Source organism: Amblyraja radiata, chromosome 28 (assembly GCF_010909765.2).
Source record: "Amblyraja radiata isolate CabotCenter1 chromosome 28, sAmbRad1.1.pri, whole genome shotgun sequence".
In the NCBI taxonomy this organism is placed as follows: domain Eukaryota; kingdom Metazoa; phylum Chordata; class Chondrichthyes; order Rajiformes; family Rajidae; genus Amblyraja; species Amblyraja radiata.
Window position 1 is genome coordinate 29,883,551 of NC_045983.1, and position 14,986 is coordinate 29,898,536.

Genomic DNA, 14,986 nt, shown 5'->3' on the forward strand with positions numbered 1-14,986 from the left:
TCCTCAACATTGACTCCAGACCCCGTGGAGTCTTACGGCATCAGGTGAAACTTGGGCAAGGAGATCTCCTGATTATCACACAGAGGCCTCCCTCTGCTAACGATTGCGTGCTGCCTCCATCATATTGAACTACACTTGGAAGAAGCACCAAGAGTAGCAAGGATGCAGAAGGTGCTACAGTTTAATACCTATCACCAAGAGGGGTTTGCCCAAGAGGGGCTCGATTGTAATCATGTCTTGTCTCTCCACTGTTAGACACAACAAAATTAAACCATCATATGAAGTTCCTCCCTACACATTTTGTCTCTCCCACTGACTGGTTAGCAGGCAACAAACACTAGTCACTGCACCTCGGTACATGTGACAATAAACTAAATATTTTAACACCAGAATAAGCAAAATGTGGATTACGGAAATGTCGGAGACCCTATACTTAGAAAGAATTAGACTTGTCTTAATGGACAAACAAGATCTTTTCCATAAAATTTGGGCTCCATTCATTAACTATCTGAAGGGATAGACTGGCACAGCACGAGGACCCAGCTGAAACTTGAACTCAGGAACAGATGAAAAACTATACTCTATACTTTATAACCTACGAACCTATCTCCATTGATGTATCACAGGTAACCCATTCCACCTCCCTTGTTTTTCTGTTGTGTTTTTTTTTTTTTTTTTGCTTCCTCTTTTATTTGTAACTTTCTACCCTCTTTTTCTCGCTTTCTATAAAAAATAAAAATACTAGAAGCAGAAGTAATTGATAATGGAAAATTTTAATAATGTATGACTGATGTATATGAAAAGTTTTTTTTTTCTACTATAATATGTAATTACATTGTATAATATGTCTACTTCTAATAAATAAATTTAAAAAAAAAAAAAAAAAAAAAAAAAAAAAAAGAATAAACAGAGCTGGCCGATTCCTGATGGACGTGGTTGCCAACCTGGGTCCACAGCAGGTATTGGGTGAACCAACACGATGGATGAACATACTTGATCACATCCACATCGATCTAACTGTGGCAGATGGATTTATTCACAAATAGGTGACTACCATATAATATTTATTGAGACAGTCAAATCTGCATACCAACACCATCTATCATATTAAATAATGGCACAGACTCAGACCTGACCTGGTGACGTGCCAGTAATCTGCTCAGATCCCCCATTAAAGACAAAAGAAGGGGAGACTAGGTGGTTGCAAGACAATGAATGATGCTCTAAACATTGATAAAGCACAAAAAACAAACATTCATTTGTTTTGTGTAGGAAGGAACTGCAGATGCTGGTTTAAACCAAAGATAGGCACAAAAAGCTGGAGTAACTCAGCGGAGACAGGCAGCATCTCTGGAGAGAAGGAACGGGTGACGTTTAGGGTCGAGACCCTTCATTTGTTTCATTTGTCACACCAGCAGAACCCTCAATAGTTTTATCGCAAACTCTCAGAGCAAACTATTGATCTGCTGGACAAAGTATAAGTTTCCGATGAATCGATGGAGCAATCAATTCTTTAACGATTAATAGCGCTGTTATCAGTGGTTACTATAGGAACCACCTTTCTCCGATGCACTCTACTAATGGGCATTACATACTGATCTCCGACAAAAGACTTGGATTGTGTTACAAGCACGTCTATTGTACAGAGACGGCGTACAAGTATACAAATTATGGATTCCAAAAAAACACTTTACAAAATATTTAAGCCTGATTGGTTTCAATTAATAAGAACTGATGGTGTAAAATATCACATTTGCTGGTACATTAGAGCTAATTTTTCCCTTCTTTTCTGTGAAAATATCACAAGAGATCACCATAGAAACACAATTACACAATGCTGTTGCTAACCTGGAAATATTCAAGCCACTTTGTTGAGCAAACAAAGCACTAAAGGTCAACGCATCTCCCTCGTTGAAGGAACATTCTGCCATGAAGCGTTTACAGGATAATGGAGTGTTCTACATTTTAAAAATTGAATATACATTCACAACTGGGATAATCAATTAATCACCATTATCACATTGATTATTACAACTGAAAATCAACGTGTTCATTTTTATCAAGCATCAATAGGGGGGAAGAAAAATACATACCGTGATTTTTTACGTTATTGAAGAACAACATCTACCGCATTATTTTCTCCACACCAACACATCTCGCTTCACCCTTGCCCCTGATATAGCTCGTGTTCAGAATCCAGGATCCAGAATCATGAGAGTGAAGGCAATACCGCATTGAGCCAGTGTCTCCTACCCGCCCTGCTATCTAAGCACAAGCACTTTGCTCTGACTTCTGCAGCCGTGAATTCTTCTTAACGGCAGGAGCCAGGGGAGAAGAGGCAAAGAAAGAGGCTGGAGGGGAGCTGGAGTCCAGGGGGTGGGAGAGTGCCTATTGGAAATGGGGAGCCGAAGTAGACCGATTTGATCCAGACTCTGTAACCCCAAAGAGAGATCAGACCTTTGGTACACCCCCTGCCTTCTATTCCCTCTCTCTTCCTGTCCTTTGTTCCAGCCAATTCTCAACACCCCTCCCCCCTCTTTCTCCTTGACCCTTCCTAGTTGTTCCCTTCTCTCTCTTCCCTCCCCCATCACTCTTTCCCTGTTCCTTCAACAGTGGAATCAGACAGAAACTGGACCTTTCATCGCCCTTCATCCATGCCGAACACAATGCCTTTCCATGTTAATGACAATTCCCTGCGTTAGGCCCATATTTCTCCTTCTTATCCAAGTACCAGTCCAAATGTCATTTACACATTGTAACTGTATCAACTTCTGCCAGGTCGCCCAGTAACCCCACTACCCTCTGTGTGAAGAACTTGCCCTCGGATCTCCTTTAAGTTTCTCCACTCTCACCTTAAACACACCCTCTAGTCAAGTCTATTGTCATTCGAACAAGAACGGTGGGGTACAGGTACAATAAAAATCTTACTTGCAGCAGAATCACAGGCACTTGGACAACATGTAAAAACATAAATTGTCCATCAATTACATGTAATTCTGCACAGCGCATTAACAGGTTTCAGACTGCAAAACACAAAATTGCGAAACACAAGTAGAAAATATGTACCTTCCCTGTGAATAAGTCTTATCCGATCTCCACCTTCATAATTTTATAAAACTCCGACAGGTCACACCTCAGTCTCCTACATTCCATTGAGAACACACCCAGCCTATCGTATTGCTCCTGAGACATGTAGCACTCTAAGCGGACTAAGCGGAGGCTGGGCGATCATTTCGCCGAACACCTCCGCTCGGTCCGCAAGAACCTACCTGACCTCCCGGTGGCTCAGCACTTCAACTCCCCCTCACATTCCCCATCCGAGCTCTCTGTCCTGGGTCTCCTCCATGGCCAGAGTGAGCAACACCGGAAATTGGAGGAACAGCACCTCATATTCCGCTTGGGGAGTCTGCATCCTGCGGGCATGAACATTGAATTCTTCCAATTTTGTTAGCCCTTGCTGTCTCCTCCCCTTCCTCTGCCCTCGGGCTCCTCCTCCTCCTTTTTCCTTTCTTCTCCCCGCCACCCCCCATCAGTCTGAAGTAGGGTTTCGGCCCGAAACGTTGCCTATTTCCTTCGCTCTATTTGATGCTGCTGCACCCGCTGAGTTTCTCCAGCATTTTTGTGTACCTAGCACTCTAATCCAGGTAACATTTAATTGGGAATTTCATCTTTCTCTTTTCTCGCACCCAATTCCTTTAACACAGCATTTTTCAAGGAATAACTCCATACTTGAAATTCCTGAATGATATTGTCCATTTAAAAATATATAACTGTACGTGCTTGCAATTTTGAACGTCCAGGAGCGGAAAAGAATGCAGAAAGTTGTGACCACTGCCCAGTCCATCATCGGCTCTGACCTCACCGCCATCGAAGGGATCTATCGCAATCGCTGCCACAAAAAGGCTGCTAACATCAAAGACCCACACCATCCTGGCCACTCACTCAGCTCTCCGTTGCCATCGGGAAGAAGGTACAGGAGCTTGAAATCTGGAACATCCAGGTTCAGGAACAGCTTCTTCCCCACAGCCATCAGGCTATTAAACATGACAACAAACAAGCTCTGAACAATAACAGTCTATTATTACTATTGCACTTTGTCTGTTTATTTATCGTGTATATAGGATCTATAGTCTATAGACACACTGAACCTTTACCTGCCGTTCCGTATTATGTTTACATATTCTGTCGTGCTGTAGCAAGCAAGAATTTCATTGTCCTATCTGGGACACATGACAATAAAACTCTTGACTTGACTCTTGATATTATTTTTTTTTTACAGAATCAGTTGAATAGATAAACTAAGCTGAACTGACTGTCATATGGTCATTAGATGGCAGTGGACTGCAAGTCAGCCATTAATGTCAGAGTCATAGTGGAAACAGGCTCTTCAACCCAACTTGCCCACAGCAACCAACACGCCCCATCTATACTAGTCTCACCTGCCCATGTTCAACCCATATCCCTCCAAAGCTATCTTATCCATGTACTAGTCTAAATGCTTCCTAAACGTTGCGATGGTATCTCTCAACTATCTCCTCCGGCAGCTCATTCCATACACCCACCACTCTTTCCTCCCACACCTAAAACCTATGTTCTCTGGTTCTTGATTCCCCTAGTCTGGGCAAAAGACTCACGTTTATGCGATCCATTCATCTCATGATTTTGTACACAATTATCTTCAATTCTACCAAATGTTTTCATTTATCATTCACTATTAATCATTTTTGCTAATGATCAATTAAGTTTACATTCTAAAATATATTATTGTAATCCTTCCTAATATTGTAGCAATCTTCCACCATTAAAAATTGTGCTGGCATAAATTCGTAGGGCACTGTGCTGTTACCAAATAACTTTACAAAAATCTAATTTGAAGAACCTGATCATATTTTCACTCCCCAATTTAAAAAATTTGGTAGTATTAAATGTGATAGAATTCAGCAATATATTGATGTGCTGATTTATTGGCAAAGAGATTTGTTGTCAACAGATGAACGAGCTATGCCTTAACCTAGCTTTTGAAGAATGGCAAACTGAGGTACTCGGGGGGGGGGTGGGGGAGAAGTGAAAGGGTTAAAGACGGGATGGAGCATTGTGTATGTCATGATGTATTCAAGAGAGAGTTAGATACAGCTCCTTGGGCTAACGGAATCGAGGGATATGCGGAGAAAGCAGAACTGGGTACTGATTTTGGATACACCCATGATCATATTGAATGGTGGTGCTAGCTCGAAGGGCCGAATGGCCTACTCCTACACATATTTTCTATGTTTCCATGTTATGAACTGGACTCCAGAAGCTGTGGCACAGCGGTAGAGTTGCTGCCTTACAGCACCAGAGACCTGGGTTCGATCCTGACCACGGATGCTGTCTGTCCAGAGTTTGAACGTTCTCCCTGTGACCTGCATGTGTTTTCTCCGCGACCTTCGGTTTCCTCCCACACTACAAAGAGGTACAGGTTTTTGCAGGCTAATTGGCTTGGTATAAATATCAATTTAATGTCAATTGTCCCAAGTGTGTGTGCGTGCGTGTGTGTGTGTGTGTGTGTGTGTGTGTGTGTGTGTGTGTGTGTGTGTGTGTGTGTGTGTGTGTGCGTACGATAGTGTTAGTGTGCAGGGATCTCTGGTCAGTGCGGACTTGGTGGGCCGAAGGGCCCGTTTCCGCAAACTAAAAACTTGCAATTATGACTCAGTGTGGTGACTCTTCAGCCCACCATGAAAGGGTCTAAAGTTCACCCCATTGAATTTGCCTATCAATAATCAGAATTATGCATCAATTAAGGACATTTACAAATCTGTTCTTCAGAGTCTCATTATAATTATTTTTAATTCAACGGTACTTCCTTCTAGGCATCGACAAGGAAACCTCAAAGCAACAGCTTCCCTTATTAGACATTCTATCCACATACAACTCTTCCAAAATACATTTTCCATGTCAAGTGATATAAAATGATAAGACATAAATTCAGTAATCCTGCATCATACCTCTACTTCAACCATTACTGTATTCCTGCTCTCCATAGATACGGTCTCACCCGCTGAGTTTCTCCAGCATTTATTTGTCTACCTTCGATTTTTCCAGCATCTGCAGTTCTTTCTTAAACACTGTATTTAGTAAGTATTGTGTGCTGAAAATCACTCAATACCAAATTTTAAAGCATGTCTAATGGAAAGAGCAGGTGGTGATATGCTTGGAAACAAACAAATTATTTGCAGGAAGCTATCGAAAAATATTTTATTAATCTCAAAGCAAATCATTAATATCTTGTATCTGAGCAACTCTATAAGTGAATAATGCACCGATATTTATTGCTACATAAATAATTGTTAAATAAACTGCAAAGAAAAAATATTTGCTTTAACAAATCTCATTTATGATGTTATGCCTCAAAAGCTGGCTACATTTGTCTGCATAGATATCAGATACATCATGACATTCGTGTGAATTTGTTTTCTCTAAGATTAGGGTGCGGTTTCGTAATAGTATATCCGATCATTAGTCAATCCTTATAAACGCAGCCCAGACCGTCACACAAACCAACCTCTCTTCTATTGACTCCATTTATACCTCACTCTGCCTCGGCAAAGCCAGCAGCATCATCAAGGACGAGTCTCACCCTGGCCACTCCCTCTTCTCTACTCTCCCATCAGGCAAAAGGTACAGAAGTGTGAAAACGCACACCTCCAGACTCAGGAACAGTTTCTTCCCAGCTATTATCAGGCAACCAAATCATCCTACCACAACCAGAGAGCGGTCCTGAACTACTATCTACCTCTTTGGTGACCCTGGGACTATCCTTGATGGGGCTTTGCAGGCTTTACCTTGCAGTAAACATTCTTCCCTTATCATGTATCTATACACTGTAAATGGATCGATTGTAATCATGTATTGTCTTTCTGCTGACTGGTTAGCACGCAACAAAAGCTTTTCATTGTACTTCGGTACACGTGACAATAAAGTAAACTGAAAGTAAAACACAAAATTAATTGTGATGCAACCCTGAGACTGGACTGAGATTTAAGACCAGTTACGTGATCAACTGCAAAAAGAATGAACATATTTATGAATCAAATCTTCAAGAGAACATATTTATGAATCAAATCTTCTTTTCGTAATCCTCACGTGGAATAAATTTAGGAGTTGGGGTTGATCAAAAATAGGAGATGTAATTTTAAAATAGTCACGCTTAGCTCCACTTTCCCAACCATGCTCCATTCAACAATATTCAAATTTACATCTATACCAAATCTCCCTGCGAAAACTATCCTATTACTTTTTATAATGATCAAAATTGCGTGCACTAGGTATGCCGATACCTGATAGTTCTGTCAGTCAACTTCACATTGGAACTGACACACACACACACACACGCAGCATCTCTGGAGAGAAGGAATGGGTGACGTTTCAGTTTGAGACCCTTCGTCAGACTAGTCAGCCGAAAGGGAAATGGAGATATAGCCGATGACGTAGAGAGATAGAGAACAGTGTATGAAACATATCCAAAAAAGTTACAATGATAAAGGAAACAGGCCATTGTTAGCTGTTTGACGAGTAAAAACAAGAAGCTGGTACAACTTGGGTGGGAGAGGGATGGAGGGAGAGGGAATGCAAGGGTTACTTGAAGTTAGAGAAATCAATATTCAAACCAAGGGATATTGTCCCTGTAAGCTGCACAAGTGAAATATGAGGTGTTGTTCCTCCAATTTGCGTTTATCCTCACTCTGACAATGGAGGAGACCAAGGACAGAAAGGTCAGTTTGGGAATGGGAAGGAGAAGTAAAGTGTTTAGCAACCGGGAGATCAGGTGGGTCCAGGAGGACTGGGCAAAGGTGTTCAGTGAAACAATATTCATTTCCAACTCGGAGGGGGTCAGGGCCAAAGGGAAGGGAAGGGTTAGGTAAGGATCAGAGCAATTAAATAGGCTGTGATTCTGTTGGTCAATGGAGCAGAATGGTTCAGTTCATCGAATCCAAGGGAACAAACAAGTCAAGGATGAAGAGATGAAGTGGTGCAATTTGGAGCTGCAGGATATCATTTGTGAAGATTCGGAAATATGATTAGAGGTTTAAACTAAAGTATAGTATGAAAGGGGCGTAGGCTTAGGAGGCATCAAGACCAATAACAGTAGTTTAAATGGGAGGAAGAAAGTATTTAGAATGAGCAAACAGTTTATAAAATCAATAAACCTAGGGCAGCACGGTGGCACAGGGGTAGAGTTGCTGCCTGACAGTGCTTACAGTGCCAGAGACCCGGGTTCGATCCTGACTATGGGTGCCGTCTGTACGGAGTTTGTACATTCTCCCTGTGACTGCAAGGGGGTTTTTTCGGTTTCCTCCCACACTCCAAAAAGATGTACAGGTTTGTAGGTTAATTGGCTTGGCATAGGTGTAAATTGTCCCTAATGTGTGTATGATAGTGTTAATGTACGGGGATTACTAGTCGATGCGGACTCAGTGGGCCAAAGGGCCTGTTTCCACACTGTATCTCCAAACTAAAACCAAACCTCACCTGATGTTACATCTCTGTTACAGCCCGAGACTGCAAGACATTGCGAAGTTGTGGATGTAGCCCAGTCCACAACAAAGACCAGACTTCCCACCATTGACTCTATCTACACTTCACGACATGTCGCAAAAGCAGAAAACATAACGAGAGACTGGCCCCACCCCTGCCCATCATTCTTCTCCCTGCTCCTGTCCGGCAGAAGGTACAGATGCTTGAAAGTGCGCACCATCAGATTCCGATATAGCTTCTTCCCCTCCGTTACCATGCTTCCGAACGGTCCTTTCATAAGCTAGAGTACGACCTGATCACCTCTACCCAATTGTGGACATTTGTCTTTGTCTCTGGAACTTATGCGCTATAAGGATGAGTCTTATATTCTGCACTCTGCATCTTCCCCTTTGCTCTACTGTCCTGGAGATTGACAATTATATTTATGTATTTAGTTTAGTTTAGAGATACAGTGCGGAAACAGGCTCTTCGGCCCACCGGGTCCACGCCGACCAGCGATCCCCGCACATTAACATTATCCTACACCCACTAGGGACCAAACCAATTAACCTACAAACCTGTACATATCGTACAACTATAATAATATATATAATAATATAATAAGGGACTCGACCCGAAACGTCAACTATTCCTTCACTCCATATTTGCTGCCTCACCCGCTGAATTTCTCCAGCATTTTTGTCTACCTGCGATTTTTCCAGCATCTGCAGTTCTTTTTTAAACGTATAGTATAACTGATCTGTTTGGATACTATGCAAAACAAAGTTTTTCACTGTACCTCGATACATGTGACAATTATAAACCTAAACATTAATGTTGTCTCTCCTATTCAAAATCAAGCGAAATATGAGGTGCTGTTCCTCCAATTTGCATTTGGCTTTTCGTGCTACAAGGGTCTGGCCACCTGTGGAAAAGATTATTACGGGACTCTTAAGTCTCCAGTTTAAAATTCATGACAGCTTTTAAATACCTTTTTAAAATGCCTCTGCTATCCGTCAACGCAGTAAGAACAAGCAAGGGTTGATGGCTTTTGAAGATCATTGGCTTTAAAGTAAGTTAATTTACTTGGTCGGTGCACTGAATTTAGAATAGAATTCTCAACCTTAATCGACGTGTCATTAACGTTATGTTTGTGCAGCATACTATTGGATTTGAATCCTGAATCCTCGTTAAATGTGAAGCATTTGATTTTGTCAACATAACAGAAAATAATGCAGATTGGCAACAGTGAATAAGTGGACCGCAACAGGGAGAGAGAAAGGCTGACGTGTGTTTATTTAGCACCTATCATTACACTGGTATTCATCTGGAAAAGTATAACCACAGCCTCACTATTAATATTTATGTACAGGTATCTGAAAACAGGATGGATGAATGTTAAGTGCATTAAGTGATGCATGATATTCGACAGCATAATCTAGAAACCCAATCGTTAGTTATGTAATTGGTCTATTTAAAATAGAAACAGAAAATGCTGGAAACTTTGAGCAGGTCATGCTGCATCTGGAGAGAGTGAAGCAGAGTTAATATTTCAGATAACGCATCCGTATTATTGCTACTATAACAGTATGATTATTGTTCTTGGTTAAATTGCACTGCTTGTGGAAAAGGAAATATTTAAGACAGCACTCAGGCGCAGTAATATGATTGGGAGATTAGACTTCCATTCGAGTAAGTTTGAAGAAGGATCTCAACCCAAAACGTCATTTATTCCTTCTCTTCAGAAATGCTGCCTGGCCCGCTGAGTTACTTCAGCTTTTTGTGCCTAGCATGTTTGAACTTGCCAAGTGGATGAATAGAGCTGTCAAGGTGTAAAAGACAGTAGAGACAAAGCCCTGGCTAAAACTATGTTTTAAGTTAGTTGCACTTGGGAAATTCATCCAAGTTAAATTTGAGTTTAAAATATTCTACCCAACTGAATTGAAATAATGAAAACATAATTCCACAAAGCTGCAATTATCTCCAGTTTATTGCCAATCATCATCATAATTATTCAGGGCACAGGATGAACAGAGTGTCTGTTATACTGCAAAACATTAGCATGGACAAGATGAAATTACGGAGATTGAGGAAATGAACTTCGGATGTGGACTCACAGGTTTTTTATTAATTTGACCTCAAAGTAGCTTCTGCTGTCTGGATACAGGCATGATTCTATAGATGACACCATAATGTTAAAGGAAGCACAGCAGTACAGGACAAGGATTTTTTTTTAATATTTTAAAAGGGGAAAACAATGACGGCAATTTTTATTTTACTTAAACTAAAAATGTCAATATGTTACCATACTCATTCAGAACATCAAAAGCTGAAGTAGAAGGGTTTATGCTTTTGTCATGTCTTACCTTGTCATTGTGGAATTAAGCAAAAAACAATCACTACTCCAGTCTTGCAATAATGCAAAAACCCATGCACGTTGGCTTAGGCTTACAAAATGTAGCACTCTGACTTTGGCAGAAAATGAACATGCAAGGGAATTACTTAAAGTGATGTAAATAAACTTGGCAGCAAAGTGGAATCCTAGGGGGCATATAAAGAATGGTGTCTGGACAAAAAAAAACATTTCTAGAGAGCTCACAAATAATTTAAAATAACTTCCAAACGGGTGCCGATATCAGTTTCTTTATTTGAGAAGTTGGCATTTCAGCTCAAAGCAGAATGGACAATCGGGCATGCTGCCTGTAATATTGATGTAGGACTCTATTTCACACAAAACAACTGCTACACCATTCCACGAAATTGTTCCTTTCCATCTCAGCAGAAACAAATTGCATTACTCACCCACTTAATTTCAGATACCAGTCAATAACAATTAGCAACCTAACCACGGAACAATTATTTTGCAGTCATTAACTATTCCTATCAACATCTTGGTTCATCCGTTCATTAGAAAATAGCTACCTTAATTTCTATTGTTCTCAACTTCAAGATTTTAATAATTTAACTTTATTTGAACAAGTACACAGATCTTGTGCAAAGGCTTGTCACATTTTCTAATTATCTAACATTCTCGCAACGGAGAAAGCGCCAATCCTTTAAGAGGAATCAAAAAATGTTCATTGGGCATAACATTGGTATTGGGCCTAACATTTCCTGCACCCTGATCCCCAATATTGATGCTCCCAGTAGTGCCATTTCTATGTGGCTAAGTTTAGCACCAAGTTGATCATTTCTGACAAAGTGCATCACTTCACACTTACATTTATTTTAACTATTTATTTATGCATCATCCTAGAGATGCTGTCTGACCCGTTGAGTTAATCCAGCTTTTTGTGACTATCTTCAGTTTTAACCAGCACCTGCAGTTTCTTCCTGCACGTTGAAATTTTAATGTCTTTTTGCTGCTAGACGTGCTGAGTTACTCCAGCATTTTGTATCCAGCATGGGGTGAACATAACCCTGTCCTCACAATTGAACTGCCGTAGAGATGGTCGAGTCCATTCACATTGATGCAATGACCAAGAAAGTGCATCAGTGTATTTGCTTTCGGAGGCATCTGAGAAGATGCATAAGGATTCACCCAAACTTCAATAGATGCTCTATAGATAGCATTCTGACCAGATGCATCTCAGCCTGGTGCAGCAACCGCTCTGCTTTTGACTGCCTTAACATAGAGAGTAATGAACATTGTCCAGTCCATCACAGACGAGTCACTTCCTTCCATCATGTCCATCTCCATGTGTGGGAAAGAACTACAGATGCTGGTTTACACCAAAGATAGACACAAAATGCTGGAGTAACTCAGCTGGACAGGCAGCATCTCTGGATAGAAGGAATGGGTGACGATTCGGGCCGAGACCATTCTTCAGACTGAGAATCACAGGGCAGGGAGACTCAGAGATAAGGAAGGGTAAGGTGTGAAAACAAATCCTCAAAAGGGATGTGGAGTAATGAAAAAATGTAGGATTGGTGCATTGCCTCAAGAGGACAGAAAGTAATTTTTTTTAAATGTCCCTTTTCACTCTTGTATCGTCTGGGAGGAGATGCGGGAGCTTGAACGCCTGGATGTCCAAACTCAAGAACATCTGCTTCCCCACGACTGTTAAATTCATGAAACAATCATCTCTTTCACACCCACTTCCCAAAGATACTGAACATATCCTGACTTTTGAAACGGCCTCACTTTATTACACTTGAGTTTTTTGCACTATTTCAGATTGCACTACAAATTTTGCACCATTCTGTCGTTTCTCATTAATCATTGTGCATAGAGTTATATCTATCATTACAATGTACACTGTACATGCTGGCGTATACGACAACAAACTAATCTGAATCTACATCCAAAGTTTTAACCTGCAGATACAGACTGATCAGGACAAGGTGCAACATTTCCAGTTTACAGGGCACTTTATACATTTATTTCAGATTTACAAAGGTAAATGGATTTCTGATAACATACAATAACATTTGTGCAAAGTTAATATGTTTACCATAATATTATTTAAGATTTATTGACAGAAACTAGATAATTCTATGTTGAGGATAAATCAATTTCTCATCCCTCACTCACTACAAGTGAAGGAAAATAAATAGTGACATTTTATTCTAAATCAATTTTGCCAAATTCGGCAAAGCGTATCCCTTTTCCTCAGCCTCTCTCTAATTGAACAGAGCAGTACAAATCAGATCCAGTTGTTTTAACAGATCCTTAGCAACAAAAGCAAATATTCACTCTGTTGCCATGGCAATTAATCAACTACCTAAGATAAAGCAAAGGGCAAACAGCTACAACATCATGTTGTGGAAACTCCAGCGAGGAAAAATCAAAATATTGCAAAATAATCAATTTTCCAAGGCTGGCACATCTTATTGTTCATTTCTAATTTAAGTGTCATACGCTGATTTTGAAAGCACAGCATTTACCTCCATCACTGTGTATATGCATAACCCTCATCACTACACCACCCACCTCATCCCAAACCTGGTACAATTTTTTAAAAATCGCATTTTATAAATGGAAGACTTAGGGCTATGTAACGACTGACTTTTTTTTTTTTAATGTGAAAGGCACAACTTGAGGAACGAATGAATTTGGGCAAATTATTGCAAAAGCTTTCCACAAGTGACATATGACTAAATGCCAATTATTATTATTACTGCATCATACAACTGCCACTGTGATGGAAGGTGAACATGGACTTTCATTTGACATTTACTACCCACTCAATTGTTTCTATGCTTAGTACAAAAACAGACATAGCATGAATAACAAAAAGTGATTTGGAACCACAGATTTGCTTAATACGCGTACCAATATGCATCAACTAGCAATAACCTAAAAATTACAAGAAACTTAGTTTTAGGATGCAGCATCGAAACAGGCCCTTCAGCAGACCGAATCCACAACGACCATTGATCACCCGTTCACACTAGTTCTAGGTTATCCCACCTTCCTATCCATTCCCGACACAATAAAGGCAATCTACAGAGGCCAACTAGCCGACAAAACCCACACGTCTTTGGGATGTGGGAAGAAACTGGAGCACCCAGAGGAAACCCACTCAGTCACAAGGAGAATGTGCAAACTCCACACAGACAGCACCCAAGGTTAAGATCGAACCGAGGTCTCTGGTGATGTGAGGCAGCAGCTCCACTATACCGTCCTGTTAGAGGAAGTAGAACGTTAGGAAAACTCAAATTTGACTGTACCTTAATTGGTACATGTGACAATTAAATTGAACCTTAAATTGAATCTTGGAAATCAGAGGAAAATGTGTAGAGAAAGAATATTGGATGTCAATCCCAGCTTGTGCAATATAAGGAAAATAGTTTCCAATAAGAAATTCCAAACCATGTAATGCACCAGTTTTGTCTGCAGATCTATGTCACAAGTGTGGGTATTAATACAGAGATCACAGAAACATAACAAATTAACATGGTCCTAATAGATTTTAATTCTCGTGGGTTGGGTCAAGTTGAGTACAGTTGCTACTAATCTTCAGGGCAGTTGCGTTTCAGGGCAGTGGTGTTAATGATATATTTTGAAACCAAAAGAGAGAACAAGCCATGTTAGATTAATGATGAATAATTGTCTTGATCATATGTTCTGGAACCAAATATAAAAGAACAAGTCTTATTAGGTTAACTATGACAAACAAAGCAGAAATATTAATTCACAATCAGACAGCAAGAGAATTTTGATGAAAGCAATGATAACTTTGCTACCGTGCTTGAGAAGGAAAAGGAAGAGTCTCACAATAAATTCACCAAATTTTCCATTGGATGAGAAATTAATTAATTGTGGTGAATTGTGCCAACTGCTAAAAGATGAACCAAGAGAGAGGCAGCAGGTGCTATTCAAAAGGAATACATTTAATGATACAGAACCACAAGGCAAAAACTCCCTTTGGTTTCCTCCTTTGTCAGAGTGAGGCTAAACGCAAATTGGAGGAAAGTCACCCACTCCTTCTCTCAAGAGATGCTGCCTGTCAATCCAGCTTTTTGTATCTATCTTCGGTTTAAACCAGCA

General features: G+C 40.4%; 1 protein-coding gene across 3 annotated transcripts in view; it reads right to left on the bottom strand.

The window, feature by feature from the left end:
* The window catches only part of rph3al (rabphilin 3A like (without C2 domains)), a 121,845-nt gene that overhangs the window by 91,720 nt on the left and 15,139 nt on the right, over positions 1–14,986 (bottom strand). Inside the window, exon 1 of one of the 3 annotated variants that reach the window (XM_033046185.1) lies at positions 2,094–2,470. The exons of the other annotated variants lie outside the window; for them this stretch is intronic. The gene's annotated coding sequence lies outside the window, so the exon portion shown is untranslated. Of the gene's footprint in view, positions 1–2,093; positions 2,471–14,986 lie in introns of those variants that run through there. 3 annotated transcript variants of the gene reach the window in all.